This window comes from Quercus robur, chromosome 8, assembly GCF_932294415.1.
Source record: "Quercus robur chromosome 8, dhQueRobu3.1, whole genome shotgun sequence".
Taxonomy (NCBI): domain Eukaryota; kingdom Viridiplantae; phylum Streptophyta; class Magnoliopsida; order Fagales; family Fagaceae; genus Quercus; species Quercus robur.
The window spans coordinates 11,283,885-11,296,537 of NC_065541.1; the positions used below are offsets into that span (position 1 = coordinate 11,283,885).

The 12,653-nt window shown below is 32.2% G+C and overlaps 1 pseudogene; it reads left to right on the forward strand.

The window, feature by feature from the left end:
• Nucleotides 1-2,576: 2,576 nt before the first annotated feature.
• Nucleotides 2,577-8,948, forward strand: LOC126695854 (3-ketoacyl-CoA synthase 20-like; annotated as a pseudogene).
• The last annotated feature ends 3,705 nt before the right edge of the window (nt 8,949-12,653 follow it).

Below are 12,653 nucleotides of genomic sequence, written 5' to 3' on the forward strand. Positions count from 1 at the left end.
TCTTGACACTTAGAATACTAAAGTTGATTGATCAAGAATCATGGTATCAGAAATTAGATCAAGTCCAATCATTCGTCCAACTTATTGGGTTTCATGACCTTAAGGCTAAAGTATAAAGAACATTTATTGGATAACAAAATATACTTTGGGAGAGCTATGTTTTGTACACCTAGGGTTCATGTAACCAAGTTGATCTCTCTAAGGACCACCTTGAGATTGAAGATTCAAGGTTTGGTGTTCAAGGTGAAGTTCAGTACATAGTCAAGTTGATGTGATGAATATTCAAGATGGTTCTTGAAGTCATGGGTAGAGTGTTCAAGTTGCATAGAGTCCATAGTATAAAAGTCGAAGGATGTGGAGCTGCATGTGATTACGTTATTAGTAAGTATTACATGAGGTAACCATAGAGTAAGAGTTAATTATATATAATTGCATGTGATTTGTTTTCTTGAAGGTTGACGTTAAACCCTTGGAGAGTTTTTTCTATTAGAATTTTTCCTTCATGACCATATCGCTCGTGTTATTTTTTTTTTTTTTTTTTTACTATTTACTTTTTGTGATATGGTTGTATGTCTTGATTAATCTCGAACTGAATTTTCACATTTAGGTGGTTAATTAATCAAGGTGTGGCTTTAAAATTTACTAATTGGTAACAACTAGAGTCTAAATTTCCTTACAAATTCCAACGATAAATGCAAAATTTAAGTACAAATCTTTTATTTAAAATGACGAAAAGATAAGAAAAAGAAGAAAAAAAATTTCCCAGTACAGATGCAATGATAGCCGACTGCATAAATTTTGCTGTCAATAAAAGATAAACTGCTAAGATTGGGATATTACCGGATCATACGTTACAACACACGAAAAGAAGAATGAAAAAGACAGATACACAACAAAACATCAAGACCCGAGCAAGATCTTTCTGAATGTTTATCATCCGAATCTAATGAAGTAGTTGAGGACACAAGTTGAGCTGATCAGCTTTAGATTATCCTGCACTTCTTTTGAGGCGTTATTCACTAACTTGTGTTAGCGTATAACAATCGTAAAAAAATACATCTCTCAAGTCATTATCTACCGTCACCCAGTTTTCCCATTTTCATTAAATGCAACTTTGTCTAAAACTATGGGACAATAAAACACGACCTTAATTTTATTTCAAAAACCTACTTTCATAGTCGGCAACCATATGAGATGGTGGCGTATAGACATAATCATCAAGAGGGAACAACATGACTCAAATTATGGATTTTACTAGGTCAAAATCTAGCTTTAAAAGAAAGCATTGCTTATACTTTATCTATTGCCCAACAAGCGTCAACTATTTGAAGGTGACTCAAATTATTGTTAATGGCAAAATAAATTAAGTTTTTGGGGTTTGCAAAAGCGAATCCGAATGTTTAACAGTCAATAACTTATAATATATACTAGCAATTTAGCATGGCAATAAACAATCAATAAGTTTGGACACAATTTTTTATAATTATTGATATAGTTTTTTTTGTGATCGATGCATCATAAAAGTAGTATATTTGGTGTGCGTTTGGGAGTTGTTGAAAAAAGTTTAGTATTTTTTTTTTCTTTTTTGCTTTTGTCTCAACCTTTTTGCAAATAATCTAGCTTTTAGCTTATTATAATAGGTTTAACATAAAAATTACTAAAACTATATTTTTTGATAAATAATATACAAATAATCTACCGAAAAATAAGCAATTTTCAAATGGGCCCTCATGCAGTTATGTGAAAGTGATATTGTTTCAATCATAATTTACCACTACTATATAACCTGTGTATATGTACGGTATAATTAAAAATAATTACACACACACGAGTTCAAATTATATATAGTGTAAGAGTTACATTTTTTTTAAGGCATATATACACACACACGAGTTTTACTTTTTTTTTTTTTTTTTTTTTTTTTTTGTGTGTGTGGATATACACATGAGTTTACTCTTCTTCTTTTTTTTAATTGATTTTTTATGGTTTATTTATATTAGAGTTTTTGTCTTTTACTCAACGTTAACTTACCTAGAATAAAAATTAAAAAAACTTAGATATGACACATGACAAAATTAGATAATAATTGAAATCCAATTTAGAGTCTTATTGAAGTTTTTTTCAGCTTTAACTTTAATTAATTGTATATATATATATATATATATATATTTATTTATTTATAGATATTAACACCATGGTATGTGCGAATAATAATCCCCAAAACAGAATACAAATCCTCTATATTATTTTTTATGTTCCATTTTATGTTCCACCAATCACAACTTGTTATATATTTAATTAATTTTTCTTATAAAATAGCTAAAGTTTAAAAAAAGAAAAATATACACATAACAAATTGTAATTGGTGGAACATATAATGGAGTACAAGATGTGGTACAAAAGATATGTATTCTCCAAAATAAGAGTAAACTTGTGGAACACATTAACATGATGACACCACTCTTCTAGATTATATTGCGCCAACAATGACGTAATAACTGCTCTATAAATTATTATAAATCTCTTAATAGCATTATATATACTCCAACTGCGCTCAACACTACACTACACTAAATCCATCTTTCTAATTTCCTCCAAACTTCTTATCCAAATTTGATTATTTTTGTCATTATTATTTTTTTTCCCTTCACAAGCTCTGGCATCTCCAACCAAGTAAGTACCTGCTTGGTTTGTTCGAGTAATTTGCTTTACTCGTCAAACCTAGCATATAACTCCATTGCTTTTTCGTTGTCTAGAATTTCGAATTTTAGCACTAGTCCCACCAAAAGAAAAAGGGTCATCCTGATTTTTCATTCAACAATATACCCAAAAAAGGATTGTGTATTCCATAATGGAGTCTGAGAAGAACGAAAACCTAGACAATGAACCAAATTCAGTTAAGCTTAGGGTGAGTTTGGTTCAGCTTTTTGTAAAAGTGCATAATGAAAAAGTGGAGTTTTGTTAAAAGTGCATAATGAAAAAGTGGAGTTTCAAAAAGCTGAGTGTTTGGTAAAAGCTGTTAAAAAGTGCATAATGAAAAAGTTGAGTGTTTGGTAAAAACTGTTAAAAAGTGCATAATGAAAAAGTTGAGGGATAAATTACCAAAAGGGACAATGTATATATAAGGGAATTTATTTCATACTTTTTTTTTTTTTTTATGTGAGTTTATTTCATCTATTTCATATACTTACTAAAAGATAATAATAATAATAATAATAATAATAATAATAATAATATATTATTAGTATTATTTTAACAGACTCAATAGCAAAGGTTGATGTCTTTCTGATTTTCTATTTTCCCTAGTACAATTAAGGGGTTCCTAAATTGTGAATACTGTATGTTTTCAGCCAATAAAAAAAAAAAAACTGTAAATCAGACAAAAAATGAGCCAAGCTAATTAGATGTAGCACAAAAGGAAAATGAAAATCCATAAAGAATGTCACCCCAGTCTAATGTACTATAAGGAAAAAACTTCATAAACAAACAAGGCCAAGAACTGTTCTGGTCAATCTCAAATGTCATTTCCTCATGCAGGTAAGAATTAAACGCAGCACATTTCATTTAGGGCCAATAATACCAACGGAATAGTAGATGATCATGGGTCCAACCCTGGATCCAAACAAGAAATCAAGTTGCTATTAAGAAAATGGAAATGCTCTCTATTTTAGAATGAGAAAATTAAACATGTAAGTGAAGATTAAAAAACTTAAATATTACATATTATTAAAAACATGTACAGATTATCAATGTAAAATTTGAAGCCACCCTCCGGTCACTTCTCAGCCTGTTTGTGCACAAGAATATCGTTCACAAGGATAAAGCTTTGAGACTGCACATGAATCAGATATTCCAACTACTAGGTCCACCAAAACTTTCTCAGAAGATGTAGCTACCTATTTCCTGCAAAACCAGCAATGTTAGAGATTGATTGATTCCAAAAGATTTATTTATGTTTTTATTTTTTAAACATGATACTCATATATGAAGTCAGAGAAGAAGCAAAATAGACTTTGAAAATAGCTGCACCTTGCAAGAAATTAGAAATGATCCCTATATCAGTGACTAATTTTCTCGGCTCCCAATCCCAACTCAAAACAAAGCCCGTCACTTTTCCTTAACATTCAAATATTGAAAACCTATCATTAAGCCATAAATTGGGCATGTAATTGCCACATCAATCATGATATGAATCCAACTAAATCCAGCTGAAAAGGATAGCTTGTTTAAATTTCCTTTCTCCCAAACAATTAATTTAAACAAACTTCAGTACTGTTCTTATTCAACCGAACAGCTTATCGGCTTATCAGTCAAACTTATCATGCCTTACACAAAGTTTATGTAAAGCCACCAATTCCTAAATTTATGATAAGCCATCAATCATTAGAGCTGTGGTTGCTAATCAAATTAGCATATTGACTAGTCAGCTTAATCTAATTCAGTGAACATGTTCACCATTATCTTGCAAAAACCACCGAATTTGACCAAGTCAATATCAAACAAATCCAAATTACTCAAATTCTAGTATCACATAGTCGGCTATTTCAGACTCACAAACTATACTCATTAAACACTTCATTATATATTAAAATAGCACACTCGGTAAAAAAAAAAAAAAAAAAAAATTTAGATCAGTGTTAAACACTTCATTATATATTTTTACTAACTAAACACTTCATTATATATTCCAATCAGCAAAAACAAATAACAAAACAAGTAAAGGAACAATACCCATTCATAGCAAGATCCGAAATTTTTTTTCCCACACTCGATAAAAAAAAAAAAAAATTCAGATCAGTGTTGGTACCTGATGGTTTTTGGTAGCAGATCAGTGTTTTTGGTACCTAAGAAATCAAAACCCAGATCCATGAGAAATCAACCAAAGAACAGAGAAATCAAAACCCAGATCCATGAGAAATCAACCAAATAACAGAGAAATCAAAACCAACTCAGACCCATGAGAATCAACCCAGGTTCGGTCCAAATCAAAACAACCCATACCCATGAGAAATCAACCCAAAGAACACACAGAAAAATCATTACCCATAAAACAAACCACAATCCAAAACTACAGAAAGACAGAAAGACTTACAGAGAGGAAGAACAAGAAAGAAAGAAAGAAAGAAGAAGAAGAGGAAGACGAAGAGGAAGAAGAAAAGGAAGATGAAGAAAAAAGACAGAGTAGAGAGACTTACGGAGAGGGAAGAGCAGGGCAAAGAGAAGAGATGGAGGCGTCGTGCAAACTGCAAAGGGAGAGCAGAGATGAGAGATGAGGGGCATGAGAGAAAGTGATGGGTATTTTGGTATTTTCAATTTTGCAACGGTAATAATACAAAACGCGCATAGCGTGTTTTCATTTATGGACCCCTGAGGGTCCATAAGCCCTTCCGCGTTTCCCCTTAATTTTTTCTCAATGCTCAAAACGCAACTTTTATAAAAAAGTTACGTTTTGGGCTTACCAAACGCATTTTTTGGTTTAGCTTTTTTCAAATAGCCCTTTTTGGGCTCAAAAAGTGGAAACAAACGGGGTCTTAAATATGTGAAGCTAGGTTACCACTACTTAGTCTCCAATGCCATATATATTTTCCTCGTGCCACTCACTATAGCTTCCACACATCTTTCTGTTGAAGATTTCGTCCATTTGTTCAATTATCTTAAGTTAAATCCCCTGTCATTTACACTATGTGCTGTACTTACAGTTTTACTTGCAACCCTTCACTTCATGCGTTGTCCTAAGCAAGTTTACTTGTTGAATTTCGTATGTTACAAGCTCGAGCCAGGTCTAATATGCAGCCAAGAAACTTTCATGAAAGGAGCTGAGCTTAGTAGGAGTTTCTCCGAAGAAAGTTTAGCGTTTCAAAAGAAGATTTTGGAGAAGTCAGGGTATGCCCCAAAGACATGCCTCCAAATCACTGTTAGATGTTCCAATGAACTTGACTATTGAGGAAGCAAGGAAGGAGATTGAGATGGTGATGTTTGGAGCAATTGATAATTTGTTAGCAAAAACAAGGGTTAATGTTAAGGATATTGGGATTCTTATGGAGATTCTAGCCTTTTGCCTTTAATTTTTAAAAAATTTAGCAATATGCCCCCATTTCAAAACTATATAGGGATATGCCCCTGTTTTGATACTCGATTACTTTAAAATCGAGTTCCAATGAAATACTCGATTCGTAGAAAATCGAGTTATGCCCAATAAAACTAAAAAAAAAAAAAAAAAAAAGAATGCAACTCGATTTTAAGGAAGTCGAGTTTCAAAACGCCGCTATAGAGATTGAAAACATCACTATAGGGCTCCTTGAACCTGGTATGGGGACTATAAAGCTTAAAAACGCCACTATAGGGCTACCTGAACGAGGCAATCACACTAATAAAAAAATTTGCAGGAAAACGCCGCTATAGAGCTTTAAAACGTCACTATAGGTCACCCTGAATATGGGGCAATCACACTTATAAATTTTTTTTTTTGCATGGAACTCGAGTTCGATGTAAATTTTTTTTTTTTTTTTTTTTTTTTTTTAAGTTTGATCGGGCATAACTCGATTTTCTACGAATCGAGTATTTAATTGAACTCAATTTTAGGGTAATCGAGTATCGAAACAGGGGCATGCCCCTATATAGTTTGCAAACAGGGGTATATTGCCAATTTTTTTAAAAATTAAGGGTAAAATGCCAGAATCTTCGGATTCTTATTGTAAATTGTAGTGTTTTCAATCCAACACCATCCCTATCAGCCATGGTTGTGAACCGCTACAAGCTTAGAGGGAATATTTTGAGCTATAACCTTGGTGGGATGGGCTGCAGTGCTGGACTTATTTCTATAGACCTGGCCAAGCGGTTGTTGCAGGTTTGTGTGCATGTTATGCAAAGGTTTGAGTATAAAATCTTTTTACATGTTGCTTAAAGCCTAGTAAAGCTCTAAACCATTATTATTCTTGCCTTTGAACTTTGTCTTTTTGCAATGATATCAACTCCCTTTCACATGATCTTTGTTACGCCATGTGTCTTTCCTACTTGAAATACCAATCACTAAAACAAAGAAACAGTTTGAAACTATATGCAATACATATTAAAATTCAATACAGTTTGATATTTTTCATTGTTTTTGTTTTGTTTTTCTTGAAATTTAATAATTATGATAGTTATTAAAAAGCATTTGTTATGATTTTGTTAGTATATGAAACTATCGATTCTACCATTTAAAGAAAATATGATGTGATAAGATTTTATTAAATGATATAGACATAGGAGGTTTTCTTGATATTCTGATAAAATTTAAACTGAATTTAAAAATATATATTAAAATAATAGCCTAGAAAAAAAAAAAAATTAACTATCAAAAAGTTATGTGGTATTATTACAAAAAAAAAAAAAAAAAAAAAAAAATCCTATATTTTTAGTGTTAAAAGTTTGGAACATGTTATACTTTGTCATCCATATAGCAAAGAAAAAGTCTGTCATTATATTATTTCTCTTATAGTATATTATAAATATTAAGGCATATAAAAGTGATATATTTTATTTCATTTATTTAAATTTAATTGATTAGTTTACATTTTCTAAAAATATTTTTATATTATAATGTATAATATTCAATATTTAATATATATTTTAGAAATCCATTAATTTATTTTTGAGGAATATTAATTAATTGTGATTAATAAACACACACAAGAAATGCATAAGTCTATTATGAGGCTTTGCCTTTTATCAATTTTGGAACACACAATTTTCTTCATCAATTTGGAATTAAATAGCCAAACTACATCACGTGTTTGACTATTATTTCTACATGTAAATATATTTTTCACATGTCAATAATAAATTGTATTTAAAAAACATATGCCCTTAAATGTACACTACTAATTGCTCTAATTTTCTATGATTTACCTTCTCTGTCTTGTATTGTTGGTTTTGTTTAAAAATTTTAACTTTTTAAGAGAATATCATATAATGTGTTGTCTTTTAGTTTAAATAATAAAATTTCAAAATTTTTTTTTTAGAATACTAAGTATTTGGAGAAGGTTTTTTGAAGAAACTTACATACATTAATATTAATTCTAGTATAGGATTAACATCTCTAACATCACTCTATACTCCATTTATCTCCTTAAATTGCGTAAATCAATCCTTTTATTACCACCATGGAACAGGTTCAGCCTAGCTCCTATGCGCTAGTAGTGAGCATGGAAAGCATGACTCTCAACTGGTATAGTGGCAATAATCGATCAATGCTCATCACAAACTGCCTGTTTCGTATGGGAGCAGCTGCAATCCTCTCATCAAACCAATCATCTGATCGCCATCATTCAAAATATCAACTCATTCATACTGTACGTACCCACAAAGGTGCAGATGATCAATGTTACAATTGTGTTATTCAAAAGGAAGACATGGATAAACGACATGGCATTTCAATCTCCAAAGATTTATTGACAGTAGCTGGTGAAGCCCTTAAAAGCAACATTACAACATTGGGGCCGTTAGTCCTACCTCTATCTGAACAAATCCTATTTTTTGTGAACTTAGTTGGAAGAAAGATGTTTAAAATGAAGATAAAAAAATATGTTCCAGATTCTAAGTTAGCTTTCGAGCACTTTTGTATACATGCAGGAGGGAGGGCAGTCTTAAGTGAAGTAGAGAAGAACCTTAGGTTGAGCGAATGGCATATGTAGCCCTCCAGAATGACTCTTTATAGGTTTGGCCCGTTTGGGAACACTTCTAGTAGTTCCTTATGGTATGAACTAGCTTATTCCGAGGCCAAAGGGAGAATTAAGGAACGGAATCGGGTGTGGCAGATTGCGTTTGGATCAGGATTCAAGTGTAATAGTGTTGTGTGGCAAGCACTGCGAACCATAAGTCCGAAATATGAGAAGAATAATCCTTGGATGGATGAAATTGATGACTTTCCTGTTTATGTGCCCGAAGAGGCAGCCATTGTTTCTTAAGGCTTCTCCTCAAAAAAGGAAAAGAAAAAAAAAGGCTTCTTCTTTTAGGAAGTAGAACATTCATAAATGTTTGCGTTTTTCTTTTGCGGCGGAATTTGCATGCCTATGATCTATAAAACATAAATAATGTCTACGTATTAGCTATGGTCTTATGTACTACGTACTAGTGAAATTATAATAATACTGTTGCTCTTTTTTCTTTCATACTTTGCTATTGCTAGTTGGGAGCTGTCTCCAATTTCTGACTTGAAAACTATTAGAATTTTTTTATGGGATCGAGAAAGTGAGAGAAGAGAAGAGAAAGACATAGAATGTTATGAAATTTATTAACGTGGTTTGATTTGATAACAAAAGTCCATTGCAAAAGGATTTGACAATGTCCAAAGCGTTATGTCATTTAAAATTTTGAATGATGTTGTTATGTTCTAAGAAATTAGGAACTAATGTATTAGAACTTCAATATGTATATGTTAGCAAACCATGATCAAACGTTAGTCTAGATTTAGGCTGCTCAAAGTGTGTGTATATGTAAAGTTGGAATCGAGTAATTACAGGAAATTACTATTAAATTTCTTCAAGGCTTGATTGATTGAAAATTAGACTCAAGCGGTCGAAACTCGTGCAGCTTGTTTTTCTGCAAAGTTTTCTAACTCAGCCCAATCCCATATGACATGCAGGGTTTTATATTTTGCCTTAAGTATAAAAGAAAAAACCCTAGCCACGTTTTAGAGGTTGTTGATATGCTGTGTGTGTGGATCTCTTGTGAGATCTAGATGTGTTTACCTTCATACACACTTAGGGTTATCAAGATCAAGATTGATGTTGAGAGCTTTGTAATCGCTTCAGTTGCTGCTTCAAGAACTTAAAGAAAACACAAGTGGGAGTATTTGTTGTTGCTATGGATCAAGGAAAGAAGTAGTTCGTGACACGTAGTCGTGGTAGTAAGTTTTTTACGCGAGGTAACAATAAGATGTTAGTGGTCTAAGTCGCTATTGTAAAAACTAATGTTATGAATACCGTTTTAACTTCAATTCTTTTATAGCGAATCTGTTTTAACTTGATGATAGTTAGGTTAAATCTTTCCCAGGTTTTTTACCCGTTTGATTTTCCTGAGTTATCATTTCATTGTTTCTTTATTTTCTGCATTGTTTACTTGATATGATTTACTTGTGTTAACCTAGATTTGAATAATTTATCTAAGAAATCACTTAGCTAAATAATTAAGTTGATCAACTTATATTTTAAGGGATCTAAAAATGTACAGATGTGACACTAATACATCTTCAAATTTGTAATATTTAATTTAAATCATGAAATGAATCATTTCAAATAACTAAGATAATTGAAAGCGCACTTAATGTATAAAACACTTGTGAATGTTTTGACCCCCCAAAAACAAATTTTCTAATTCAAGCTTATATTCAAACAATATATGTGTAGAATATGAAATATAAGCAATACCCAATTTAACAAACTACTCTAAGCCATTAATTAATCACAATCAACAGAAATTAAAAGCTAAGAGTAAGGGAAAGAGAGATGCAAATACAAGATAACACTAGCACGTGTTATCGAAGAGGAAACTAAAGAACTCGATGAGAAACCTCTTTGCCGCCCTCCAAGAGGTAAATGATCTACTAGAAAATCAGTTGGAATACATGAATAGCAATAGACCTTCCAAACTTAATCTACTCAATGCACCTAAGCTTTCCAAACTTCTTACTTCAATAAAGTTACGCCGAACTGTGTCTTCTCTAACTTTCTAGATCTCGCAATCAACCTGTTGCATCAACCAATATGAATTGCTTCTCTCTTGAACTGCTTCCCAAACGCCAAGAACCTTCTCACTACTTTGAATTTGGTGAGGTAAGGATTTGGTTTATGATCCTCTCATGAGTATGACAATGGAGAAAGTCTGAGTAGAGGAATTTGGAGAATCAAGTGTGTAAGATTGTGGATGAATCAATCTTGTTTTTCTCTAGAGTTTCTCTCTCAAAATTCTCTTTGGAACCTCTTTCTTTACTCTCCATTTCATGGGTATAAGATTATTTATAGTAAGATATGAGATGGAATGTGAAAAGTCATTTTTCAATAATACAAGGTGCATTGGCGAGTCACTTCGCAACTGGAATGAGTTGTCAGCTCCAGTCACCAGTTACCAAACAAGGCTAGATTGTACTTTTTGTCCTGTAGTAATCTAGCCGTCCTAACTCTTCATCTTCCTTCATGCTTCACACGTGTGCTTCATTTTGGCTAGTCACCACTTGCGAGTCAGTCGCGAGTTTCAGTCGCCAATTACCATCTTGTTGCACACTCTTGATCAAATTTTCACATTCTTTCACACACAACTCCTACATTATTCACACCTAAATAGAGGGTTTCTAAATGCTGAATTACAAGCAAATTTGGCACGGAATAAAGCCAACACATTGTTGAATAATTTCAACTTTACAGTAATACTTAGCGTCTTAAGGGGCTGAGTTTTTATTTTTTGAACTTGTTGTGTTGTATTATAGTAAGCCCATTGAGGCTATATACAAACAGATCAAACCTAGGCAAACCCTAGATATCGTAAAAGTTATGATGTGCTAAACAAGTTGTAGGGACACATTAAATTTAGACTAATATTTCTCTAATATCCACCTAAATAGATCTTGTAGAATTTCTAGGTTTTGGCTAATTCCATGACAACTTTTCTTGTAATTGTTGGTTTTTATATTCTAATGTGAAAAGTGGTGATGAAGGCTAAAGGTTGAAGATTCTATTAATTGTGCAAGAATGACAAGCTTGGTCACGCTAGTTCATTCTTTTATTTCAAACATGCATAGTTTTGATAATTTAAACCAAGTTATATATAAAGATGTTAATCTTAAAATGATATTGAGTCATAACTCTAATAAACATGTTAATTACATAATCATAATATTAAACATGACAATCAAACAAACATACTTATTAAAACTAATAGAGCATCAAGCAAGTAAGCAAAAGAAAATAAAGAATACTTGAGAAAAATTAAGATGCTATGAAGGTTTATTTTTCTACGACTTTCCTAGAGAGAGGGAGAGAAATCATGCAATTTTTAGTGTTTTTTAGGGGAGAATTCAATCGAGAAGGCGAAGGGCATAAAATGTAGGATGTAACAGACTGGCTTAACCTCACCTTGAGCTAGGCGCAAGGTGCTATGCCAGCTTTATTTTAGCTTCCCCTTAAGTCTTAACTCAAATTTTGGTTCAAACTTCTTGTTTTGAGGTCTCAAATTTGCACACTTGGTTGGAGGCCTTCCATAACTCCATTTTGCAAATTTGGGTATTGTTGGAAAGATTATGAATTCAACTCTTTAAAGATAGCAACTTTACACATTTTGGTGTTGTAGTTGGAGAGTTATTCAACTGGAAAGAATAGTGTTTCAAATAGAAATTTTATAGAATTTATTTTTTGTCAATTCATGTACAAGTAATATTTGACAATTCGGAGATGATCTTAAGGAGACGTTTGCTCCAGGATGTAAATGATTCCCTCAGTTTGTGAAAGGGCCAACTTTTTGGATAAACAATGTATGGCTTGTGGCAACCTTGTGTGCAAAGTTGGCCCCTCAAGCAAGTTTTGAACCTAAAAATGGTTTTGTCCAATTCATTGCACTTTTGCATACTTTGTTCTCGGTCTTCAGAACATCAATTTCATTAAAAAAAAAAAAAAATGTCA